Below are 9745 nucleotides of genomic sequence, written 5' to 3'. Positions count from 1 at the left end.
GGGAATGAGCCTGCAACCTGGGCCTGTGCCCCGACCAGGAATTGAACCGTGTCCTCCTGGTTCATAGGTTGACGCTCAACCACTGGGCCACACCTGCTGGGTGTGGGGGCATCTTTTATGATCTCATTGAACAGAGGGTGAAACGGAGGCTCCGTGAGATTTGACAACTTGTCACCGGCCAGCTGGTGGTCACACTCAAACTCAAACTCAAACTCGGATCTCACTGACTCCAGAATCGCTGGGCTCAGCTACTGTGCTCAGCGGCCTGGCCCGGCAGCTCTGAGCAGGGTGGCTCTTGGGCCTCATTTCCCATCAGCGCGACCTGGACATGCTGAAGCATCTTGGCAAGGCCTGTCTGACGCTGTAACCGGATGACCTTGCCTTTGCCCATTTAGTAACGGAGCGCCCCACCCGCAGTCGTGCTGGGCCAGGGCAGGGTGTGCAGAGGAGGCTGTGGCATGGAGCAGGGTAGGGTCCCTGAGCAAGTCCTCAGCCCCTGTGCGGCCCTGAGCCCACTCCATGCCCTCGGAGGCCCCTGTGACGTCCAGAGAGTTCCTGGGCCAGGGAGGGCTGCCAAGCAGCTCAGTTCCACAACGACAATGACAACGACGACAGCAGACAGCTCCCCGAGTGCGCGGCTGTGTGGCGCTTTGCTGCCTGTCCTCTCCACAAATCTCACGCCGGAGGCTCGCAGCCAGGCGTGGGCCACTCTCCGGCCGTGGGGCCTTGGCCAGGCTGCCTCACCCGCCTGGGCCTCGGTCTCACGTCATTAACGTGAGGACCCTGACAGGACCCCGACAGCGCCCAGATCTGATGAGGACTGAACTGGATAGTGGGTGCTGGGCCCAGACAAAGCCACAACCAACGGCAGCTGTTACCACCCATTTGACAGATGGGGTCACTGAGGCTCTGCAGGGCAAAGCATGTGTCCTAAGGTGCATATTGCTGAGCTGAGGACGGCACCCAGGTGCTCTCACCCTGATGCCCTCAGCCTGGCACCCTGCCGCCTCCCTGGTGCCCACCGGGCAGGTGGGAGAAGGCCGGAGGACCCACGGTGGAGTCTGGGCGGACCCATTTGGCCACCACCCTCTCCTGCCTCTCGTTCTCCTCCTGCCTCCTGAGAGTGTCGAGCAGGCTGGAGCCAGGGCCTGGTGCAGCCCACGGTGGGGCCTCTGCCCTGCCAATCCCAGGCCCGCGGAGCCGTGCCCACTTCCTGCCCCCCGACTCGCCTGACGAAACTGCCAACGGAGAAAAGGAGGAGTTTTGGGTGGCAATGAAACTGTCAATAAAATCTCCAACGCAAGGCGAGGCGATGACTATTTCACTTACGCTGACAGCGGAGATTCTGCTGGGGAAGGAGGTGACAGGCCTCTGCTGACATCAACACCAATTCGGAGAAGAGCCCCGGAGAGGGGCCCCGGGACCTGCTTGCCCCAGTGCCACTCGGCCGGCGACTGGTTGTCAGAGGAGTGGGTCAGCCATAGAGGAGAGGCTGGACGCCTGACTCTATGCCCTTATTTGTTCATCCCACGACTCCCCTCCGAGCACGGACATACGCCAGGCTCTGTGCTGGGGCCACAGATGCAGAACCGAACCAGGAGAGCGCGTGCCCTTACGGGTGGTAGGGGTTTGGCCGTGTCCCCGCAGACGAGATGCCTAAGTCCCAACCCCGGGTACCTCTTCGGTGAGACGAGGTCATTAGGGTGGACCCTGACCCAACGTGACTAGTGTCCTCAGAAGAGCAGGGAATGTCACGTGAAGAGACACGTGGGAGAAAGATGGCCATGTGACGACAGAGGCGGACTGGAGCTGTGAACAAGGAACACCCAGGACCGCCGGCCACCACCGGAGGCTGGAAGGGGCCGGGAAGGGTCCCACCCAGAGTCCTCGAGGGAGTACGGCTCCCTGACACCTCAGTTTCAGGCTTACAGCCTCCAGAACTGTGAGAGGACACATTTCTGTTGTCCTGAGCCTCCCAGCATGTGGCACTGAGGCCCAGCAGCCTGGGAACGGAGATGGTACAAGGGCTTTCATGCCAACTAGGGAGTCAGCCAAGAGCCCTACCCATGGCAGGGGACGACTGAAAAAGGGGTGCTCCCGGTCCCTCCAGGCACCTACATAATCGTCCCATTCCAGCCATCGCCACCTCTCGCCTCCCCGTCTGTCTGCCATGCCACAGCCAGAGGACTTTCTCATGTACCTAACACCCACTCTGGTGCCCCAGGGCCCTCAGGATAAACCTTGTTTCATGTCAGCCCAGGCCCCAACTCACACAATAGGCGCCATCTGAATACCGAATCCTCTGTGGCTTCCCTGCGCCTGCTCCAGCACTGCTCCCCGCAGTGCCTTTGCTGCCTAGAATGCTCGCGTTTACCTCCCAGCTCAGCCAAAATTCTACCCAGGCCCTTCTTCCTCCGGGAAGCCTTCCCTGATTACCTTCCTACACTCCAAGCTGGGAAACGCACCACCTCTTCCCTAGGTTCCCATGGAACCTCTTTACTGCCATTGCCAGTGTGCTTGTCTGACTCCGCCCCGTGAGCCCTGGAGGGAAGATTCAGGTTTCCTTCACCCGCAGCCCCAGTGCAGAATTCGAACACAGGCATTATGTTCACTTGCCACCTCCACCTGAGGCTAACTCAAGCCTTGGCCAAGAAGCTGGCCCTGAAAACAAATGCTGGCTCAGCCACCTAGGCCTGGGCCAGCCTGTGACACTGCCCAGCGTCAGGGAAGAGAAACTGGCTTAGGGGTCAAAGGATCTGGACTGAGTCCCACTTACCAGCTGGCGGGTCTTGGGACATCACTCCATCTCTCTGAACCTCAGCATCCTCATTTGTGAAATGTGAACAGCAGAACCTACAACATGGGATCTAAATGTAGCCATTATGACTGGTTTTTATCACAATAATGATCGACTCATCTATGTATATAAAAGCTTAAGGGACCATTATGACCGAACGACCACAACGACTGGTTGACCAGTCGCTATGATGTGCACTGACCACCAGGGGGCAGATGCTCAATGCAGGAGCTGCCCCCTGGTGGTCAGTGAGCTCCCACAGCTAACCTCCTGCTGGCCCCCCAATCGGCCCCAATGGGGGGCCGGCTGGCCAACCTCCCGGTGCCCCTCCCTCTGGCCAGCCAACCTCCCGCAGCTCCTCCTCCCGGCTGGCTGGCCCCCGATAGGCCTCGATCGCTGGCCAGGCTGAGAGACCCCACCTGTGCACGAGTTTGTGCACCCGGCCTCTAGTTGTAATAATAATGGTTATCATGTGGATTTGTTTCCAAAATCCATGTGTCCTTCAAGGCCAGCTTCCCTGACCAATTCCTCAGGATCATGGATCATTCAATACCTTGTGAGGGTGCCCAAAGTTTCCACTTGTCATTTAATTCTTGTAACGCTTTACATATTAATATATCCACCTCCCAGCTGGATGACACCTCCCTTACCAGTAGGGACCGCGTCATTTTCAGGGGCTCTTGAGGGACTCCAGCAGTGCTGGCTGGGTGCTTAGACCCTCGCCGCCCACCCAGGGCCTAATAAAATCTGAAACAACCGGCAGGGCAGAGACTGCCAACTGGGTGTGGGTGGGCAGACCTGTTTCCACCTGGCTCTGCCCCTAGCAGGCTGAGGCCGAGGGCAGCCATCTCACCTCTCTGAGGCTCGGTTTCCCCTTTTGCAAAGGGGGACAGAACACCCCCTATGCAGGATGTCAGGAGCAACGTACAAAAGCTGTCTGGCACACAGCAGATGTTGGATGAACGACCGTGTTTGACCTGAGCCTGGGTCCAGCCCAGCCCACCCTTCCTGGTTGGGTAATGTCGGGCTCGCCCTCAGCAGGTGGTGGCTGTTCCTTATTGCACTGAATCTTATAAACGCCCAGGCTGGCACTCCTCCAGGACTCGGGCCCCCAAGGCCTGGTAAATGGCCTGAGAAAGGGGTGCAGAGGGGTGCTGGCAGCATTACTCCCTCTGCCAACAATGAGGACAGTTCCTACGCCTGGAGGTCTCCGGCCATCACTTCAAAAGACTTCAGAGTCCAGCTGGTTTGACTCAGTGGCTAGAGCGTTGACCATTGGACTGAAGGGTCCTGGGTTCGATTCCAGTCAAGGGCACATGCCTTGGTTGCAGGTTCCCCGGCCCTGGTCGGGGTGTGGGCAGGAGACAACTAATCGATGCATCCCTCTCACACCGATTTTTTTTTTTTTCTGTGTCTCCCTCTCCCTTCCACTCTCTTTAAAATCAATGGAAAAATATCCTGGGATGAGAATTAACAACAACAACAAAGACTTTAGAAATGCTAACGGTCTCTCAGCCCACTGGCTGCTGGGAGAGGGCGGGCCTGTGAGGCCTGCTTTCCCAGTGACGGAGGGCAGGACTGACCTTCTTGGTCAGCCTCTGACTCAGTCCCCAACCCCACCCGTTCCTAACCCAGCAAACCCCAGGGCTGCCAGGACTCCTGAGCTGAGCAGGGTCGCCATAGTGCAGGCAAGAGGGGCCACTTCTACTGCCTTTCTCATTTGTTCATTCACTCATTCATTCGGGAAACCTCAAGCTCTGGTCATGTGCCAGGCCCGGTGCCAGGCTTCCTGGCGCCTGCCCTCAGGGAGCTGGCCATTTACTTCATGTCACTCTCATCGCCCCGCTCCCGGCGTGAGCTCACGCGGCACCAGGTGAGCCCTGCACTGGGACGTCAGCCTCCTGAATGAAGGCAGCCTCAGCTGCTCGGCTGCCATTACGTCCTGGGAGACTGAGCCCAGAGCCCGGCACCGAGCTGCCACCCAGTCATATGTGAGGGGTGAGTATGCAGCGTGAATTCCCAGGCGCGGCGCTAAACGCCCTGCATCTGTTACCTCACTGAGCCCCCAGGCACCTTACAAGGTGGCTGTCTCCGCTTCCTGATGAGAACACTGAGCTCAGAGAGGTGAAGGCGCTTCCCCACGGCCACACAGCCAGAAGCGGGACTCGAACTCAGTGCTGCCTGGGCTCTGCTCCACTGCCCAGGCAGGAAGGGGGCTGGGAGGCGGGTGGGGGCAGCGGACAGCAGGGCCGGCCGGGAAGCAGGTCTCCAGGAGCAGAACTGCGGGCTCCGCAGGTAACGTGGGTCCCTGGCCCTGCTGGCGGCTCAGCAGCCGGAGCGTGTGCAACACCAACAGCTCTAATCCCGTCAGTTAAACGGGCTCTCAGAGGAGACGAGCTTCCGAGCGGGAGGCCTAATTGAATCGAATTGAAAAGGCGGCCCGGGCAGCCTGGCCGCGGAGGCGGATGCCAGCAAGCAGGTGCTGCGGGGCAGCTGCGGCTCCCTGCCCTGGACCAGGGCCACTCCAGCCCCCGCCACTGGGAGCCGGGCTTGGGGGGCACCCGAGCCAGGGCGCTCCGCCCCCCGGCCTCCCCTTTATCTGCTGGCTCTGCCATTTTCTCTCCACGCTGACCCTTTTTCTGTTCTCTGTTATCTTGAATAATGTCACTGCCTCTTTAGAATCTATTCATCAGAGCAGAAAGAAGCCACTGCTGACACCGATAAAAAAAATACCATCTGTGCCTCCCGGGGAAGAGCTCTCAGCCCCACCTCTGGCGCCACCCCCGCCCCGCCGCCCGCCCGCCTGCCATTTCAAGGGGTGCCCAGGGGTAATCAGATTCCACCGGGGGCGGGGTGCCCTCCCACAGGTGGTGCCCCCACTCCCGCTCACTCTCAGAGCGGGGAGACGGGCTCTGAAAGAGGTCTCAACCTGGGCGGTTTTCTGTCTGCAGAAGAGCTTGATTTGGCCATTTTTCCTTTTTCTAATGGATTTTTCTTTATGGGTTGACAGCATTTAAAAACCATGGTATTTTACCAAGGGATGGATTTTTAAATTCTCTTTCAAACCAGATAGAAAGGTTGGGCCAGAGTAGGTCTACAGGGAACAGCTGGCCAGAGCTTTAAGGGGAGGATGGCGCTGCCCCCTCGCCCCGGCCACTGTGGCCCTGCCAGGCCTCCCCTCCAGCGGCCCATCTCAGCCAGGAAGGTCCTGCATCTGTGTGCCACACCCCTCCCCTGGGAGCAGGTCCTGGCGTCGCTCCTGCCTCCCCCGGGGCGCCCCGACTCCACCAGCCCCTCAGCTGGTCACCAGGACAGAGTCTGAACCCCAGCTCTGCCGCAAGCACGTGCGCCCACCGCCAGGTGCTTCCCTCTCGTGCCTCAGTGTCCCCATTGGCAGGTGCTGGGCCTCAGGGCTCCATCAGGGAGACTCGTGGAAGGACATCCCTTCTCAAACGGTGGACGGGCCTCTCCGAGGCAGAGGGCGGGATGTGAGAACCTGGGGGCAGGAGTCCTCAACGCCTGAAGGGCAAGGCCAGAGCACGCGGTCAGGCTGACCTGGGCCTGCAAGAGTGCCGGCAGGTACCCGGCTGTGGCACAGAAATCCCTGCCCCGGGAGGGTCAAGTGGACATGGAGCAGTGTGGCCATCTTGGCAACAGAAGGCAGGTGCCTCCAACTCCCTGCGTGGTAATCACGGGCTGGCACCAGCACTGGGGACAGTGTCAGCTCAGCTAAAGCGGCCTCGGGACCCCAAGTCCTGCCCTACCTTCCTCCTCCTGGGCCAGCGGATGTGTCAGCAAAACCCAGCCTTTTCTGCAAGGAGAGGGCAGGGAGCCCAGGCACTGGAGTCAGTGCTGCTGGTTCCAATCCCAGCTCGGACCCCAAACCCACAAAAGAGAGATCACTGGGAAGATGAAATGAGGGCACAAGGGCAACGCTGGCGCCGCGACCAGGCCCCATTCTTTGTCTTTTTTAAAATACATTTTATTGATTTTTTACAGAGAGGAAGGGAGAGGGATAGAGAGTTAGAAACATCGATGAGAGAGAAACATCGATCGGCTGCCTCCTGCACACCCCCTACTGGGGATGTGCCCGCAACCCAGGTACATGCCCTTGACCGGAATAGAACCTGGGACCCTTGAGTCTGCAGGCCGGCGCTCTATCCACTGAGCCAAACCGGTCGGGGCCACATTCTTTCTTGTTACTGTTGTCGGTCCTCACCCACCCAAGGACATTTTCCCACTGATTTCGAGAAAAGGCAGGGGAGAGACAGGAGAGAAACCTGATGTGAAGGACACACCCTTGGCTGCCTCCCGCACTGGCCGGCCAGGGCCTGGGATGGAGCCTGCAGCGAGGTACTTGCCCTTGACCGGCACTGAACCTGAAACCCTTCAGTCGGCAGGTTGACGCTCTATCCACTGAGCAAACTGGCCAGGGCACCACTGTTTCTCTGGGGCAACCAAGGGGCAAGAGGCCTGCCCACGGTCACACAGTAAGCTGCCTTTGGTGTTCTCACAGCTGGGCCGCAGCAGCAGCCGCTATGGGACCCGAGGCCCAGCTCAGGGCCTCGCTTCTCGTGTGGCCAGAGCAGGGGCGACCCTTTGGGCTTGTTTCCTTGTCTGTCAAATGGGGCTCGCCATGCGTCCCACAGGCTGTGTGGGTGCAGGTGGAGAGAGAGCATGGAAACGCACCCCGAGCACAGGCCAGTGAGCCCACGAGGGAGAGTCAGTCACCCGCTCCCCAGGGCAGCGTGTTCCTGGCCTGTAGCGGCCGCACATTTAGTAGCTGCTGAAGGAGCAGTGAGCGGGCGCTGAGGAGCCGGGATCTGCTGCAGGCCTTGGCAGTCACGGGCGACAGCAGCTCCTCTCTGGGTGGGGAGGACACCCAGGAGGCCGCGTGCATCCCAGCAACGCTCCTGTGCTGGCAGCGTTCAGGGGGATACCTTGGCCTCAGCCAGTACATTATGCAAATGCCTGGAAATGGATGTTTTCCTTATCAGATTTAAACACTGTGTGAGAACAGACCAGCTAATCTCCCAAGCATGGGGGGAGGGGGGCAGAGCATCCTGTGAAAGAGGCCCATTCAGGTTCTTCTCGTGTGTGTGTGTGTGTGTGTGTGTGTGTGTGTGCGTGTGCGTGTGTAATTAGGAGGCTGCCCCGTCAGCCCATGAACATGGTGAAAAGTGATGCGTTAGAGCCTCACCACCCCTCCTGGCTGCTTGGAGGGAATGGAGGGATGGCCCTTCTCTCTCCCAGGCCGTGACCCCCCATTCCTGCCCGTTTTCAGAAAGAAGCTGACCAAGAGGGTCCCAGAGCGGGGCCATCACTGGGCCATTTCCCTACAGTCCTGTCACATCACAAGTATTATGGTTGGAAAAAATGAGTAAGAGCCGCTTCTGGTTTGACTTACCAGTTTGAGCCGGTGCACCCAGGGCCTGGAGCCCCCGCCTGCAGCCTGCACCGTGTAGACAGCGTCCAGCCCCACATGGCTGGAGCAGAGCCTTCCCACCCGATGGGCAAAGACAGGCCCTGCCAGGCCCCACAGCGCGGGAGGGCGTGTCCAGCCTGCTGGCTGGGGCTCAAGCCTGGGCTGCTCCCCTCTCAGCTGTGGCCTTGGACGAACCACTGAGCTTCTCGGAGCAGCATGTCTGCTTCTCTGCAAACGGGGGAAGCACTCAGGCCCTGGGTCTAGGACGCTGACACCCAGAAGCCGGCATCAGGCGCGTTTGGCAGATGCAACACAGGCTGACATTAGGTACAATCTCTGCTCTTTATACCTCTCACTGCAGTCTGGGGTGGTGCTGCCCCAGACGCCACAAGGGACGGGGCATAGGGTGTCTGTCCCTAAAACTGCAAACTGCCTGATTCCAAATCCCAGCTGGCCTCCAGTTTCAGATAAGGGGCTGTGGTTCTGTCCTACCTGCACCAGAGCTTTTATGGGCGTTAAATGTGACAACGCCTGACGTGTTTAGCACCCTGTCTGGCATTTGACATTTAAGGAAACTGAGGCCCAGAGGGAATTCCCTGCTCCAGGCCATGCAGTCAGCAGGTGCAGAAGCCAACTCTGATGGGCCTCTGGACTCTGAGCAGTGCTTTCTGTGACAGGGGCTGCCGTGACCTTAGGCAGGTATCTTGCCCTCTCTGGGCCTCGGTTTCCCCAGCAGCAAATGAGACTGGGTCTGTGCGATCTCTGAGGGTCCTCCGAGCCGATGCTTTTGGATTCTAACTATAAGCACTGGGACACCGCCTGGCTCACCTGGGAGACTGCTGCGCTTGTCCGCTTCAGTCTGGAGAAGGGAGTGTGGTGCGTGTTCGGCCCAGCACCAGGCTTTCCTCTGAAGTGGGGAGACGACGGCTAGGGCAGTTTCTGATCTTTTTATTATTAGTAGTTTATTTATTTTGTTTGTTTTGCTTTTTAATTTTTTTTCAGTTTGTGATCTTCAGCCGTCAGACAGTTTTCCCATTTGTTGTGCTGGCAGAGCCATGGGGTCCAATGTGTGGGCAGCAATGAGGACGAGGGGGCACGAGGGTGAGCTGGGCAGGCGCCATGGGGATGGGTGTGACAACTTAATGATGACCACTGGGCAGGGATTGGACAGGGGACGTTGGAGTCACCATGCATCTCCCAGGTAGCACACAACAGTGACTGCGAGCGGGGCTCTGAGGTCACACAGACCTGGGTTCAAATCTCACTCTGCTGCTTACTTGCCTTGTGACCTTAGGCAAGCCCCTTCCTTTCCCTGGGCCTCAGTTTATTGATCAACAGAATGGGCATCAGAATGATACTCATCTCACTGGCATTCGGCGCCACGGGGGGCAGGGAAGCAGGTGCGCAGGACGGTTGGCCGTCAGCCCGTTAGGAGCTGACAAAGCCGCAGGGAGGGTGTGACCGAGCGGCCAATGCAGAAGACGGCACGTCCCGCAGGACCGGCCAAGGTCTCCTGAGGAAGC

The sequence above is a fragment of the Myotis daubentonii genome, chromosome 19 (genome assembly GCF_963259705.1).
Source record: "Myotis daubentonii chromosome 19, mMyoDau2.1, whole genome shotgun sequence".
Classification (NCBI taxonomy): domain Eukaryota; kingdom Metazoa; phylum Chordata; class Mammalia; order Chiroptera; family Vespertilionidae; genus Myotis; species Myotis daubentonii.
Note: the sequence above shows the minus strand (reverse complement) of the source record.